The 16,851-nt window shown below is 35.6% G+C and overlaps 1 protein-coding gene and 1 pseudogene across 3 annotated transcripts in view; one reads left to right on the forward strand and one right to left on the reverse strand.

Annotated features, from left to right (window-relative positions):
• Nucleotides 1–16,851, forward strand: part of CNTN4 (contactin 4) — a 969,481-nt gene that overhangs the window by 326,015 nt on the left and 626,615 nt on the right. The gene's annotated exons all lie outside the window — the stretch shown is intronic.
• On the reverse strand, nt 6,450–6,577 carry LOC116559627 (annotated as a pseudogene).

The following is a 16,851-nucleotide window of genomic DNA, read 5'->3' on the forward strand; positions in this document are numbered from 1 at the left end:
CTGATAAAACTGAAATAAAGAATCAGTAAAAAGTTTCCGCTTTTGTAAAACACATCCAGGGTTTATAGGAAAGGAAATCTTTCAGCATTTCTGATATATAAAGGAACAAAGTTATTAAGAAAAAATATTTCATAAAATGATATCGGGGACATTTAATTGATGAAAGTAATCAATAACATTTTAAATCCATGTTGGCTTGCATTGTGAAAGAATGGAATAATTTATAGTTCATGATATTTGTATCATAGTGTTTAGAGAATCCCAGGAGATGAAAGAAACATACAATCTGTAGGACGCAAGGAGCCTTGGATCTCATGCCAGGACAAGGACACTGGGCCCCAAAAGCTAAAGACCTTCCTCAGAATCTTACAGTAGAAGTTGAATTATTTTAAAATCACTCCAGGGTTCATGAGAAAGATTACTTGGTTGAAATTAAACGGCTATATGGTTCACATTTAAAAAGGATTTCTAAAAATTGGATGCTCCTTATGACAGCAAATATAAGTGGCTTTTAGCAATAGTTAATATTCTATTATTGCAAGTGATCAATCATATAACAGGTAACCTCTTGACATGAGTTATGTATTAAAAATTCTATTGGGCGAAGAGCTTGAACGAATATAGGTAACATTCCACTCTAATGAAGCTTTCTGTGTCTTAGGACATTCTTCAACTTTGTTAAGACTTTATAGTTTTTAGGATAGAGTTAGTAAAGAGCTTGGAATGTCCTATCAAGAAATAAAGAGGTGTGGGAGTGGGTAAATTTACCTCTGGAGATTCTCAGGTATTCAGGATATATTCAACATTTATTTGTTCCTAGGCAGGGGACGGAATAAACTGATCTCTGTAAGTCCCTTCACACTCAATGACTCAGAAGCTGGCATCTTAGTGAAATGTAATATGGATGACATAACATTGCAAATAGAGAAGTCTGCAACTAAAAGATAAAACACTTATATGTCAAAAAGCATTGTGTGAATAAATCTAAAATGTAATTTTCAACCAATTTTTAAAACTTACTTGCACTAACAAACATAACATAGTGTCATGCAGAAGATGATAAGGAAGCAAAACATATGTAAGGAAACCTGTAGAAAACCAAATGCCTTTTTGTATTAAATGAATTCACCAAATCTTTCAAGGAATAATCATGTTTATACAAATATCCATGTGGTTTCCAGGACCCACTTTTCTCTTCTTCCTATACATGCAAACCATACACAAGTACGTCAGCTCACATACTTATTTCCCTATGGTTTCAGACTATTAAATATTTATAATTACTGCACTTGATGACTAGAATTTTTAGATACATGTCAAATTGTCCCAGGTGTGGATGCTGCCAAAAGCCACGGTCATTGGCAACATGATGACAGTCTGGCATGTAGAGTCAGGGAATTTGCTAGGATTTGATCCTCATACAGCGTAATAGTAAAAGCAAGCATTATGACTCCCTACAGCTGGTACTGTCAGTGCCCTGTCCATATGCCTCAGACCTTTAATTGTGTTTCTGAGAAATGCTTCTAACTCCTGGTATCTGCAGATCTGTTCCTCGGCATTTTTTCCAAAAACTGGGAAATTGCACTGCTCATATGCATAAGTGAATTTTAAATCAGGAGAATGAAAACCCCCTAAGAATAGTCCTCAATTAATGATTCTCAAGAGATGCTGTATAAATACCCAGCTCTCTCACCTCTCTGGTAGGATAACTTTGTGAGTTGTGCTTTATGCCATGTCAGAGTTTCTCTGCAGGGTTACCTGCTATATTAGCTGCTTTAATAGAATATATATTTTTTTCCTTTGAGAGGAAGTCTCACTCTGTCACCCAGGTTGGAGTGAGTGGCGTGATGTCAGCTCAGTGCAACCTCTGCTTCCCAGGTTCAAGCAATTCTTGTGCCTCAGTCTCCTGCCTGAGGGAGTAGCTGGGACTACAGATTTGTGCCACCGTGCTCACCTAATTTTTGCATTTTTAGTAGAGACAGGGTTTCACCGTGTTGGCCAGGCTGATCTCGAACTCCTGGCCCCAAGTAATCTGCCCTCCTTGGCCTTCCAGAAAGCATTAGAGGCATGAGCCACCAAGCCCAGCCGAATATCCTTTACTAGATGACTTTACTCCCCTTTGTCATTTCCTCATTTTCTTTCTGGCACTGCCTGCACTTCTTAAATAAACTATGTAATATTTGTTTTAGAATCTGCTTCTGTGTCTAAAGTTTCTGATCAGTAAAATGGCATAGCACTGTTACCTCAAGAGATGGCCATGAGTATTTTGTCAGAAAAAGAATGTACTTCACCTTTTGCCTTAGTAAAATAAATGTTCATTACTCAGCAGTTCCATTTTAAATGATCTGTGTTAGCCTGTTTTTGAAGTACACATTTTCTTCTGAGAAAACTCAGACTAAGGCACACCCCATGCCCAGCTGGCAAGAGCCTGCCCTGTTGAAAGAGTTTGCAGAAACAGCCCTTGCTTCAGGTACCTTTTTGACATTCCAGTCCCAGTTTACTCCTCCCCAATTACTTTAATGACCACCATTGCGTAATAAGCAGTGCCTTCTTGTGAGACACTAGAGGTAACTGGGAGTGAGCTTTAGGGAGGGTACCCTTCAGAGGGTTTCATTTTTTTTTTTCTTGACAAGGAGTCTGGCTCTGTTGCCTAGGTTGGAGTGTAGTGGCATGATTTCAGCTCACTGCAACCTCCACTCCTGGGATCAAGCAATTCTCCTGCCTCAGCTTCTGAATGGCTGGGACTACAGGCATGTGCCACCAAACCCAGCTAATTTTTGTATTTTTAGTAGAGACAGGGTTTCACTGTGTTGGCCAGGCTGGTCTAGAACTCCTGACTTCAAGTGATCTGCCCACCTTGGTCTCCCAAAGCGTTGGGATTATAGGCATTAGCCACCGTGCTCAGCCCCAGCCTTCATATTGTCAATCTTGATTAATTTTCTTCTGCTCTGTTGTAATGGATAGCACTAGACAATCAGTAGTTGAAGCCCTTTTTACATCTCCAGTGGGCATTCTATTGAATGACATATATGTCCTCCCCAAAGTCTAACATCTGTTCATTGAAGATAGGGAAAACACCAAGACTATTTGTGATATAATTGCTGAGTATTGAATATTTACTTTGTTAAGAAAAATGCTAAGTACTTCACAATATTTCTCTGCGATAATACTCATCTTTTGAGCTAACAGTGCTATTCTCATTTTACTAATGAGAAACTTTAGTCATAGAGAGATTGAACAATTTGCTCAGCCACACACTAGGAAGTAAGAGTCTGGGAGAGAATTTGTACTTTTCCCTTTCTTTTAGATGTCATTCATAAAACATGAAATCTGAACACTAGTGTACCTGATTTTGTACTACTAGCCACTATTTAATCCTGCCTCTGTAATTAGCTTCTATGGATAAGTTTATCTTTCTGTACTCAGAAAATAAAATAACAAAAAGAAGCACAAGATGTCACTAAGTGACTTTCGCTAGAAATGAAGTTGTGCAGAATTAGAAAGGGGTTTTAACCACATCTAGAGCATGGGCCAGAGGAGAAATGCAGACCAGTTTTTGAAGTCAATTTGTGTTAGCCTCTGCTCCTTAACCTGGGTTCCAATACCAATTACATTTAAGGAACTCTCCTTCTCCCTCTTTCCATTAGTTTCCATGGTAGAAACACAATGGTAGTTCAGGAGTTAGGAGACCTGGGCTTTAGACCTTTTTATAAAATGGGACATCTGAATTTGATAATATACAAGGCTCGTTCCAACTCCAAACAGATGTTGTCATTTTCACAGCCTCTAGAAACCAAAGGCACCTTCTCAATTATAAGTTGTAAGTGATTTGTAATAGTGAGTACTATTTGGATTCCTGACAGCTTATATCAGGAAAATAGGCAAAGTTTGGGATCAAGTACTTACATCTAAAACCATTGCTTTATAAGCTGGTCTTCGCTGCCAATCCCTTCTTCTCTATAGATTGTTAGTATTTCTGGTTTAGATGGGATACAGGAATTTATTTTAGTGATTTCCTGAATCTCTGTACATCCTTAAAATAATTGGGAATTGGGAAGAAATGGATTTAGCTCTTTGTCACAAAATGTAGAGACCTTTTGACATAAAGAGAGAGCTGCTGATACTGTTTCCCCAAATGCCTGAGTGTGGCATGGTTTCAAAGGGTTGCTTTATCACACATAGGGATGGAGGGGACTATCAGGTAATGAGATATAACATTTCCTGGAAATCAGTTCGCAGTGTGTTGTCCAGGAAGTAAATTTCTTTTATTCCCTGTTTGCCACCTGTCCTGGATGTCTAGTGCCGAATTTGAATTTCCATGCCAAACTGAAAAGGCAGCATTGACTTTAGTTGTACTCTTTTTCACATTAACTTAGGATTTTAGCATGTAAAGCAATTGCATTGTTTTAATGGAATGAACTTAGAGTGAACTCCAACAGTGATGAACTGATAACCAATAAAATAAATAATTGATTCATCTCAGAACAATCTGACTTCTAGAAGTGGTGTTTCTAAGCAGCTTGTGTGTAACTGTCCTCTGGAAAGCCTCACAAGTTGTTGCCTTTATTTATTTTTTCCAAATGGACAATTTTTGACAAATAAACTCCTAAGAGCAGTCAAGTGTCAAATACAAAGTTATGGCTGGTGCAGCTGCCTTCGGGATCACACGCTCCATTTATTCATTATAGAAAGCTCAGATGCACAAACATGTGGTGCCATTTTGTGTACCTGTCAGTTTAGTGCATTTAATGAACATTGATCATGCTCATCTAGACACACTTCTCAATGCTGCAAACAGGAAGTCAGTGGTTTCTGAAAGAGAGCGTGAAAACTTCTTTTTTTCTTTTTGAAATGTGCCTCTGTGGAATCCTTTTTGCCCAAAATAGATGCATTAATAAACATGACTAAAACGTACCTTAACATTCACTAAAAAAAGAGAAGACATATTGATTAAAATTTTGCTCTGGCTTCGCTAATATTAAGTTCAGTGTTTGTGTATTTAAAGAAGTTTTGATGACGCGGATAATCATTAGATTGCTATCTAGCTATTTGAAATTTTGTAGCTTCATCTCTTCCAAAATGAATTTTTTGCTCTCTTTTAATATCCTGTTAATTACAAAGCCTCCTACTGGGTAGTTTTACCATTCATAAATTCTGTCAACTACTGATCAAATAATGGGTGCTGGACATTGTTCTAGAGTATGGTGGGAGTAATAGTTCTTATTTTCTTGCCATTTAATTTTTATATCCTGTCAAAATTCTCATAAAAGAGGTAGTTTAGCTTCTTATAATTAGAATGTGCCATTTTAAATACATTTTTTTGTTGTTGGCTTTCTCAGTTATTATTGGGAACAAATTTAAAATAATGTGTGTTCCATTAGTTTGCCCCAGCTAGAAGTGCATTATATTTAGCAATAACTTAGTTACAACTGTTGTGCTGGGAGAATATCCTAATCAGTTTTTGGAAAAGGCTAAATATATTTATATAATTCTACATGTATTGTTATTTTAACATTTATATTTACTTTGATTGAGATTTTCTTTCATCACCCTTGGGCACAGGATAGCTCAAGAAGACAGCTGTGCTCAAATTATACAAGAGACACATCTAAACTGCTCATAGGTTTTCCAAGTTGCTGATGAAAATTAGAATTGACTCATAATGCTAATTATCTCACATATCCAACCTTTAGACTTGATCACCTTGTAAAAATAAATGGGGCATTGCATCCACAATGTGGTACACTTTAAGAAAAAATATTTACCTAGCCTTTTTGTGGTCTAAGACTATAATTTAAAAACATTAAAAATGTATATAATGAAGCATATTCAGAGACACTCATCGTAGCTTTGTAATAAGAAAAAAATTGTGGATAGTCTAATATTCTATCAATAGGGGAAAGGTTCCAAAAGGTATGGTCCACACCTACAGTAGAATATTATAAGCCCATTAAAAATAAGATAAGCCAATATATTCTGTTATTAAGTGATGTATATGTCTGTGAGAAAAGCAGCCTATAGAGCAAGATGCATATTGTGATTGTCTTTATTTAATATCTTCAAGAAAAAAAAAAATATATATATATAGCTTTTTATATGTACATGTATGTAGGTAAATACAAAGAATACATTTTGAAGCAAAAGTATCTTCCCTTATGGAGGAGAATGGGATAGGGCACATTGAAATGGTGCTTTTAATACAAATATCTCTACTTTTTTGTTTTACAAAAGTGACACATTAAACTGAATTTTATCTAATTGTGTTTACTTGACTTTCTTTTTTTAAAAGAAGAAAGTCCATGAAACATATAAGAGGAGCCATAATTAATTCAATCAACTCATACTAATTGAACACATGTTATGTGCCAGTCACTATGCTTGCCACTGGGGACACAGTAGAGAGCAAAGGAACATGCTGACCCTAAGCTCAGGGATATAGAAACTATTAGAAATTGGATAAGCACACAAATTTATTACTGCAAGTCGTCACGGCGGGGTATTGGGAAAAGTTTTCAATTACCAATAATCGCGGCTCGGATAAACCTCATTGGCTACGATACTGCCACTGCGCAAAGCTGCAAATTTATTATTATGTAGGAAAAAATACAGGGAATTAGAAAAGTGTGTAGTTATCTGGTCAGTGAAGGTTTCCCGAGGAAGGAATTTTTGCACCAACAACTGAAGGCTGAATCAAGGTTAGCTAAGCAAGGAGCCTATTTATAAATTCAAAACAATTGAAACACTAAAGGAAGAGTTGGATGAATAAAAATAAAAAGTAAACCTGAGTTAAGTGGAAATTTTTAAAAATAGGCCAGATTATCTCATCTATGTGATTGACTTCAGTTAATCTGTCATGCCTTGCAAATGGCAAACCATCCAGAAAGACTGGTCACTGTAACTTTCATTACAAAAGCAATGGCCAAGTAATATTGAAGCCAGAATATTTTTGTTTCCTCATTTCTGATTCACCTATGTGGAAGTGGTCCAGGTGAATTTCACCTCTTCATTACCAGCTTTATTTGCATAACTAAACATCTGCCATTGCCCAATCCATACCCAAATATCACCTGAACTATGTCTTCCTCCCTTCCATTGCTGTGCTTATGCATTCTTGTGTCCAATAAAATACTTATGGAACATTTTGTATATGTTAGATGTTTGGAAAAGCAAACATGGTCCTTACTCTATAAGTGCGTATTCTGTTGGAGAAACAGACAAAAATCAATAATAATCATGAAAAGTGATTAATGTTATGAAAAAAATGATTGAGAATAAAGAGAGGGCTTACTTGAGTTTTTTCAGTGAAGATCTCTCTGAGGAAATAGCACTAAGCTGAAACTTCAGCATTAGAAAGAGCCAGGTATGACAGCATTTTCCTCTCTTTGTAAAGCCAATAGTATTCCACCGTGTGTGCGTTCATATATGTATGTATGCACGTATATGTATATGTGTGTATATATATATATATACCCCACATTTTCTTTATCCATTTATCTGATAATGGACACCAAGATTGATTTCATATTTTAGCTTTTATGAATAATGCTGAAGTGAACATGGTAGTGTAGATGATATCTCTGGCACACTAATTACACTAATTGATTTTCTTTCTTTTTTTTGAGATAGGGTTTTACTCTGTCACCAGGCTGGAGTGCAATGGTGAGATCTTGGTTCACTGCAGCATCCACAGCCCAGGCTCAAGTGATTTTGTCACCTCAGCTCCCGAAGTAGCTGGGATTACAGGTACACACCACCATAGCTGGCTATTTTTTTTTTTTTTTTTTAGTTAAGATGGAGTTTCACCATGTTGCTCAGATTGGTCTGGAACTCCTGGGCTCAAGCAGTCCACCCACCTTGGCTTGTGCTGGGAATACAGGCATGAGCCACCATGCATGGCAAAACACACTAATTTCAATTACTTTGGACATACACTCAAAGGGGAGATTATTAGAATCATATAGTAATTCTGTTTTTAGTTTTCTAAGGAACCGCCATACTATTTTTTGTAATGGCCGTAATAATTTACATTTCCACGAATAGTGGACAAGGGTTTCCTTTTATCCATGCCTTTGCCAACACCTCTCATCTTGTCTTTTTGATAATTGTTCTAACAGGTAAGAGGTGATAGCTCATTGCGGTTTTAATTTGTGTTTCCCTGATGATCAGTGATGATGAACATGTTTGCATATATCTGTTGATAATTTGTATGTCTACTTTAGAGAAGTGTCTATTTAGGTTGCCTGTTTTTTGATTATGTTATTTGTGGTTTTTTTTTTTTTTGCTATTGAGTTTCATATATATATTTGGATATTACCCCTAATCAGATGTTTGACCAACAAATATTTTTCCCCAATCTGTGGTTGTCTCCTCACACTATTAGATTAGTAGTTTTTTTTTTTTTTTTTTTTTTTTTGCTGTACAAAAGCTTTTTAGTTTGATGTAGTTCCATTTCTTTATTTTTGGTTTTTTGTGTGTGCTTTTGTGGTCATATCTAAGAAATCTCTGCCCAGACCAATGTTGCAGAGCATTTCATGAATGTTTTCTTCTGGTAGTTTTATAGTTTTAGGTTTTACATTTATGTCTTTAATCCATTTTGGGTTGATTTATGTTTGTGACAGGAGATAAGGTTCCAGTTTCATTCTGCTTGTGAGTATATTGCCAGTTGTGACAGCATGGATGAACTTGGAGGACGTTATGCTATTTGATATAAGCCAGGAACAGAAAGGCAAATACCATATGATTTCACTTGCATGGGGAATTTTAAGAAGGTGAACTCACAGAAGTAGAGAGTAGAATGATAGTTACCAGAGCTTGGGGGAGGTGTTAGACAGGGAAAGGGGAAATGTTGATCAAAGAATACAAAATTTAATTTAGACAGGAGGAATAAGCTTGAGTGATCTATTTCACAAAATGGTGACTATAATAAATAATAATGCATTGCATACTTCAAAATTGCTGCAAAGTTTTTAAATGTTTTATAAACTTTTTTTATAAATTTTTTATAAACATAAAAAATTATAAGTATGTGAAGCAGTGAATTTTTTCATTAGCCTGATTTTATCATTCCACATTGTAAACATATTTCAAAACATCATGTTACACCCCACAAACATATGTAATTATTAGTTGTCAGTTACAAATAAAATTTAAAAGAATTGAACAAATAAAATGTAAAAATATACCTGTTTAAAAACAAAAAAGAAAGAAAGACTCTACAAGAAGAGTAAAAGGAAGGACATGTGCAAAAGTCATGAGCTAGGAAAGAATTTGGGACATTCAGCCACTGAAACGAGGAGAATATAAACGGAGGAGCATAGCTTCAGTTGAACAAAGATTCTAGTCCCAGATTGGCACAGTGTCTGATGGGAAAAGGATGAAGGCACAACCCTTATTGAGACACTGAAAGATCAGAGTTTGTTTTGTAATTTTCAGGGCTGGCCCTCTTTTTCTTGGAATCATTGAATTTTAGGTGTGGAAGACTCTGAAAAGTGATCTGATTAGATCATTTTCCCTGTTGCACACACTTTGTACTGGAGGTGTGAGTCAAGTTCTCTATCTCTACTTTTTTTTATTCCACACCTTAAGACTGTTTTGTGATAGACTCAAAGACCTATCATTCTTCTCATCCACGAAGGCAATACTGAATATATTTGGAGCATCACTCCTGCTTCTTCCTATATGCTTTTAATTCATGCCTCCAATGTCCTAAATGAAAGTCTTCATATCCAAGGAATCTTGAAAACAGGAAGGATTTAAAGCAGTCATTATTTTAAGTGAAGCTCTCTTAAACCCTGAGACAGAGGAGAGTAACTCTCTTATACAATCTCAAGGAAGGGCTTTTTTTAATAGTCCCCCATGAAATCTATTTCTGTGTCTTTCCAAAATATTGAAGCAGAGAGTTCAGCCAATTATCTAAATAATTTAAGTCAAAGAGCTTAATACCAAGGTGACTATCCTGAATTAGTCCCATGATTGTGTGTATTATTAAACACCATTAATTCTACCAATTAATCACCAATTCACAAACTTCTGAAAAAATTAAATATAAATACATCATTCCTTAGTGTCTGTGAAGAATTGCTTCCATGACCTCCCTTGGATACCAGCATCCGTGGATGCTCAAGTCCCTTATATAAAATGGCACCATATTTGGACATAACCAATGCGCATTCTCCTTTGTACCTTAAATCACCTCTAGATTACTTATAATACCTAATACACTACCTATGAAAAAGTTGTTGTATCATTTAGGGAATAATCATGAGGGGGAAAGTGTGTATATGTCCAGTACAGACACAACTATCCAGTTTTTTCCAAATATTTCTGATCTACAATTGGTTATTAGGGAGGAGCAAACTGTATAAGCTGTATATAATCTGTAATAGAGACCCTGGCAGCCTGTTTCAACAAGGTTTCTCAGTTGACCTGGGGAACACAGGGAATTATTTGAGTTATTTATTTTCTCAGTTCTCCTAAAAAATGCAAATGCTGTTATGTTAGTATTTTAAATGCACAGGAGAAACAGATAATCTATTACATACAAGGGATGTTCCTCTTTTTAGAAAGCCCACTTAAGAAGGCTGATAGGTTATTTAAAAATAAAATCTAGGCACAAATATATGCTTACATGCAATCTGTACAAAATTCTATAGACGTCATTTCATGTCTATTTCCTCTTATTTTTTTCCCACAGAACTTGGAGCACTACTATGATTTTTATTCCCTTGTAATTAATTTCTGGTTGTCTACATAAACTATATCTTTATTGGCAAAGTAAAGTGTTAAGGCAATTGAAGAGACAATGCAGGTCAAAAAACTGTTTATATCTCCATTACAGGCAAAAGCTAGAACCTTAGTAAATGTCTGTTGAGTGAAGTTGAATTGAATTAGTTTGAGTTGAATTGAATTGAATTGCTTTGAGAGAGCAGTAGCTGGAGCCAATTATTACTTTATCATTCGGCCAGTATTTTCAGCTGAATATTTCAACAATTATTCATTCAACCAACATTTTTATTGAGTACATACCTATTATGAGCCAGGCAAGAGCTTGGTTCAGGGTTGTAGATTCAAAGATTAAATAAACAAGGTCCCTAGCTTATTATTACTAACAATTTACAGAGGAAGATAATGCTTAAAGTGCCACCCATGCATATAAGTAAAGTGTTGTAGGCACCTCTCACAGGGATAAATAAATGAGACAGGAATGGTGGTGAGTGGGATAGGAGAAGGTGTTCTGAAAAAGACAGCACCTGATTAGAGTCTCAAGGTATGATCTTCCTAGTCAGATGAGGAAGGAAGGATAATCACCATTTTGTGAGCAAGAGGTCATGTTTGTCTTTTCTCTCAGGTATTTTGTAAGTTTTTAATTATTTGATTGAATCTTTCTGGAATCACTTTCTTTTGACTTTTGGTGTTGTGGATGTGGAAATAGGGTGTTAAAAAGGAATCCTTTATGATTTTAGTGTTCATTGGGGATGGTAACTGCAAAGGATGCCATCAACTCTAACAGCTCTTTCATATATAGTTATTCTCACTACAGTTTTTAATCTCTGATCCGTAGTTTAATGTCTTTCATGTCTTTTAAGCAGCTTCACATATTTCCTTCAAGTGAATATGAAATGTATGCATATATTTTCATATCTATTTTATAAATAGATATGAAGGTAAATTGGTAGATTGAAAATAAAATTTATGTATTAAGTTGAGACTATATCTTAGAACTGTATTTTTCTTCTTTTGGGAATTGGTCAGATAATTTTTCAGATTGTTTTTTTTTTCTTTTTTTCTTTTTTTTTTTGAATATAGAATGGTGGACTTAGAGTTTATAGGTCCTAATGTTAAATTTCATTTTCATCATGTAGTAATACAAAATGGTGTCAAGATTAACTTCACCTGATTTATACCTTAAATGGAAGAAGATAATCTATGTGAACTGTCAAACTGAGTTAGATAAAATGTATACATTGCTTGAGACAAATTGTGTTAAATGTTTTTTCGTCTTGAACTTTTTCTCTGCTTTCTGTTTTTATGCCAGTGGATCCTGTTTATTGCCAAAGTGCTCAGACACATTTAAGAGTTGTGTATTCCTCAGTCTCAATTCTAGTGAGTAAAGGAAAGACTCTAATAATTAAATCTGTTTAGTTGACAGTTTCGTAGGTTTTTCCCTCTCCTGGAAATCATTTGAGCATAAGAAAAATGAGATACATATCAGTAACTGCTGTATGCTTTAGAAGAAAAGTTTTCATAAAGAAACCTACTCCATTAGTGTTCCTTAAAATACTGTATAATAAAATAGTGTCTATTAAAAGACCCAGTTATTTTAATTTCCTTTTTGCCATGTGATGAATGACAGCTTTTTACTGCCATAAATGTGCATTTTATGTAAAGCCCTTTATGTTATGAAATTTAAAACATATGATTTCAAACAATCAAACCCCATAATTCTAAATTCCTATATTTTATTCCAGAAAACTAGCTACTTTAAAGCAATTGAAAAAAGAAAAACTCTAACACACATTCTAAAAATTTTAACATGCGAAAGTATCCTCTCTATACTGATTAAAATACAGATAGACAAGCCCACTCCCAACCAATCTGATTGAAAAACCCTGTCCTGGGCTCTGAAGCCATTTTTTAAATGGAAATCATGAACGATTATGATTCAAGTAGCTTCTAATACACACTTTGAAAAACTTTGAAGCATGAAGCATAATCACGAATATCTGAAGATTCATGACATTTATACTGGCAAGAAGGAAAGGGGCACATGGCGAGCTAAGGTAGAGTTAGTGTAGATATCTGGGGGTAATGGCATGCTTACTTTACCAGTTAGGGCATACATCTTGAAAATAATCATCATTCAGTGGGGTCTTTGCCATCTTTAATGTCTTAGTATTAATAGATCCGTTCCCATTGTCAAAATCTGTACTGCATTCTATTTTAAGCCTGTAAGGTGATGACCTGCCTCCAGCTAGAGTGGTTTTCTTACCTTACATTCTATTTTTTTAATTCCACTTCTTTTCACTCATGTTTATATTGACTTCCACAAGGTCATAGACTTTCTACTCTTTCTTAACAGTTTGTTCCCCTTCACCCTTTCTTTCACCAGTTCTTTGTAGAATTTTCAGGATATTCCTTTATTTTAGAACTTTATTGTTTGACCGGGCATGGTGGCTCATGCCCATAATCTCAGCACTGTGGGATGCCAAGGCAGGCGGATCACCTGAGGTCGGGAGTTCAAGACCAGGCTGGTCAATGTGGTAAAACCCCATCTTTACTAAGAATACAAAAATTAGCCAAGCGTGGTGGCGCATGCCTATAATCCTAGCTACTTGGGAGGCTGAAACAAGAGAATTGCTTGAACCTGGGAGGCAGAGGTTGCATTGGGCCAAGATCTAGCCACTGCACTCTGGCCTGGGTGACAGAGCAAGACTCTGACTCAAAACACATACACAGAGAAGTATATTATTTGTTGACTTATTTGTTTGTTTACTTTGTGACAGACCCAAACCAAACAATATCTTTTTCTCACACTTCCTTTTCAAAACCTTTTGCCAAGATAAAAAAATAACAGGCAGAAAGTCAGGACTCAGTACAGTTAATGATATTCCAAACGATGCTCAGCTCACATATGGTGGTGGATCACCCACTGGCTTAACAGGTGCAGTAATGGTAGGCTAGAGAATGTGGAGCACAGCCTGCAGTCTGGTTCTCAAGTGGGCAAGGAGTTTTAAACAGGATATGAAGCCATTTCTGATTTGCTGATTTGATTAACATCTACAGCAGTGTTTCTCCAGGTATGATTTACAGAGAGGATAAAGATATACTGTATCTTCAATTCCAGTTTTTAGAAAGAAAGGGGCCACCAGCCCCTAGGACAGCAAGTGCAAACTAGGATAGTCCAGGCTAGACTGTGGCCATGGTCACCCTACTTCTCAACCACCACCCCGAGAATTACGGGAAATGTTTGTTAAGTTTGGAGATCCTTTAGTTAATAATGACTTTTCAGTTTATTACTTTGATGCACACTGAAGTTTGAGAACTATTCTGTTAGATCTGGCAAAAATCTGTTGTCTGAAATTCGAATGGGAATCTGCAGTGCTTCCTGTTTCTTGGAAATTAAAACAAAGCAAAGTAACTCCTGTGCTAGAGCATTAAGATATTAGATGTTTCAAAGTGTGGGCTCCAGACCTACAAATCTGCATCACCTGATAACTTGTAAGAAATGCAGATCCCTAGGCCTTCCCCCAAACCTACTGAATTAGAAGCTGGGATGGGGCCAGGATATCTGTTTTAAGACTTTTCAATTTATTATTTTGATGCATACCAAAGTTTGAGAACTATTCTGTTGGATCTGGCAAACCAGTGCCTTTTTGCTTTATTGATTTTACGACTTAGTATCATAATACTGTGATTTTTAAAAATCTGATTGCTCGTCCCACTTTCATTTCCTCATGTCAGTGATGATCAAATTTTAACCATCATTGAAAGAACTACACATAGCTATAAGGAGATAGGAATGTCCTGCCTTAACTTGAATTGTCGTCATCTGAGGTCTCTGTGTTCCTCTCTGTCTCTGTATATGTATGTGTGTGTGTGAGCGTGTGTGTCGGTATCTGATTCTAAAACGGAGGAAGAAGAGAAGTCTAGTGGCTTTTCATTAACTATCCAGTAATGAAAATGAGTGAAAGAAACTATGGTGAGGAGAACAATGAAACAGAGACAAATGCTGAAGCAGTTGCCCTCTTAGAGGGCCTGGTTATGATCCTCCATTTCCCGTGCCTGAGGCCTTCAATTCTACTGTGAACACCAAGATGGTCAAGTTCATCAGCTTTTTAGCTCAACACTCTGATTGTTTTAAAAGCAGTGCCTTTTGAAAAAAAAAAAATCTTTGGGAGTAAATTTTTTAGTGTTAGCCATAGGAGTGTCAAAAACAGCACTTGCAAAAGCCTCTGGCAATAAGTAAATGAGATTAACAAAGTCAAGAGAACTGCATAGAAGTTTTACAAACCTGAAAATAAGTTTTCTCTTCCTTCCGTAAATATATTTGCTGAGATATACTTGGCATTCAGTAATATGTCCACCATCCAGATCCCTTTTTAGTTTCATACTGGCAAAGGTACAAGCTGATGGATTAAGTCACACTGACCTCAGATCTATTAACTGATAAAACTTGAAAATCCCTGATATGTCTTTAAATTCCAAATGTATGAATGAAATTTTGTGTTGTCATTTGTTACTGTGTGTCTTTGTATAGATATGACCTTAATAACTATTGTGAGCAGATAATTTGTGAATTACTCATAATTCTCAAGAGCTCCAATCCCTCTATTCACTATTAATATGTTCATATTGTGTTAAAGCTTCCAATTGACAGAGTGTGAGTGTATTTGAGAATAGAAGTGTGTATTTGTCTTTGAATGATGGGGTATCTATGCATTACAAAGCTAAATATTATGAATTTTTTCATTTACCCATCCATTCAATAGATGCAGGTACCCATATAAAGGCATATCTATACACACATATGTATATACACACAAATATGTACATAATTATATTCACACATATATGCATATATAACAAAAAATATATACATAAAGATTATGTGATTATATATTCACACACATATATGTATATGTATATATACATGTGTGCATGTGTGTGTATATGTATATATAAAGGTTAAATAGTATTCCATGACCCTCTATTTGATTAATGGTCAATTCAAGATTGGAATTGATGCATTATAATGAGGGATATCTATTGTATATTTTGGGCACCATTGTCTTATATGGTCATCAATTCATTTACAGAATATCACTATTGAAGACAAAATGAGTTGCTGCATTTTACCTTCAGTGATTACAAAATAAAAGAAGTGAAAACATTTGGATAAATTCAAGGGAGCCCCCAAGAACCCCATTAATGGGATGAGTGGAGTATGATATGCAGTAATAAGAGTATGTATTAATATGTGATTCAAAAGTAACATTTTCTCTGAAGGACAGGAATCTTATTTAAGCCTCCTCTCTGTATGATCTGATTGAATCAGCATTGCTTACCATAGGGCCCAAGAGAAATAAAACTATATTTCCCAATATTATCAGTGCCCAAAAGAGACTCTTCTTCATGGAGAAATATTCGAACAAAGCTGAAGATAAAGCATAACCTTTGGGGGCCTCTTATTCAACATATTCTATTCTGCAGAGTAGCAGGTAATAAATAAGGTATTACGCTAGATTTTCGGTTCAAATTTGATTTTGATTCCTGCAGTGGATTTGGCTGTGGCATTCAAACAGAGATTTGCAGGTGCAGAGAGAGAGTGTTACTTAGCCCTGCAGTATGACTAATTGCTAATAATTGTCTACAAGAAGGGCATTGGGCAGGTCTGTCCCCAGATCTTCATCATATTTTATCCAGCGTCTTTGCAACATGAGGAGGCACTCTGGAGGACTGTAGCCAGTGAGAAGTTGTTGGCAATGTGCAATATATAAAATGTTAGATCTAAGTTTAAAGAAAAGCCTGTGTAAAATGAATGCTCATATAAACATAAAACTCTTTAAAATGTGATTTTTAAAAAAAATGCTGTCTTTTCATTTCTGATTAACTTTCGTTTGAATTTGGCTCTTAGCAACATATACTTCCTTCTCATGTCTTGCTTTTTTTTCCCTCTTTCCTGTAGCTAATATTCTGTATCTAGTATTTAATATGCTGGTTAGAAAACCACCAGAGAAATTGCCTGGGTATGAAACAAAATTGATGTATAATGAAAATATGTGTTGAAGTAAGCTCCATAAAAGGGAATCTAGTATATTCTTAAGTCAGATATTTCTGTAACCTTGTGAAAAA

The sequence above is a fragment of the Sapajus apella genome, unplaced genomic scaffold, assembly GCF_009761245.1.
Source record: "Sapajus apella isolate SASKATOON/1434 unplaced genomic scaffold, GSC_monkey_1.0 scaffold23, whole genome shotgun sequence".
NCBI classification, from domain to species: Eukaryota; Metazoa; Chordata; class Mammalia; order Primates; family Cebidae; genus Sapajus; species Sapajus apella.